The sequence below is a fragment of the Lytechinus variegatus genome, chromosome 2 (genome assembly GCF_018143015.1).
Source record: "Lytechinus variegatus isolate NC3 chromosome 2, Lvar_3.0, whole genome shotgun sequence".
Lineage (NCBI taxonomy): Eukaryota > Metazoa > Echinodermata > Echinoidea > Temnopleuroida > Toxopneustidae > Lytechinus > Lytechinus variegatus.
This window is the reverse complement of record NC_054741.1, coordinates 57,037,777-57,038,497: the sequence shown is the minus strand read 5'-3', so window position 1 is coordinate 57,038,497 and position 721 is coordinate 57,037,777.

The following is a 721-nucleotide window of genomic DNA, read 5'->3' as shown; positions in this document are numbered from 1 at the left end:
GTAGACTTCTGTAGTAAGTGGTGGAAGTAATGAGAGAGGGCGCTATGATATGAATGCAAGAAATGTCCAAGTCCTGGACTTGGGCTTTTCTTACACTCGTACCAGATTTTCTTCCTTTACTTAATGCATTTCTGATATGATTTCAGATTTATCATTTATGCAAACGATGAGTCATTGTATAAGGAACAATTTCCTTTACTTCATTGCCCCAATTACACACAAGTCAAATTAATTCGGGGCAGGGGTGATGAAACTAATTTCCCGAAAGAGAGAGGTCTCCCATCCACCCCACCCCAACCCCCATCGTTCCCATGCAGGAATGCGATTAAAGTACTTCATAATTTCAGTGAACATTTCGTCAAAATTTTACCTTGCATTCCAGCAATTGTAAACAATCGAATTTTAAGGGCTAAACTATTTTCATTTTCTCCTACTATCATAATTCGAATCCTACCCTTGGCCAACATATTAATATGCATTCAATATTTAATTACTCGGTTTTATCTCACAATGAAATTGTCACCGAATAAGGACTCAACTGCATGCAGTCTTTTGTGGTAGGTCAATTCGGAAATACTAAGCAAACTCAAAAGAATGATATGCGCAGAGTTTCAAGTTAACCGTGACTGATCATTACAGATGGCCAATGATAATCCAGAAGGCAAACGACGTAAAACTTAAGCCACGCCTTCTCACTCTTAAAGTTGAAGTTTCAAACTCT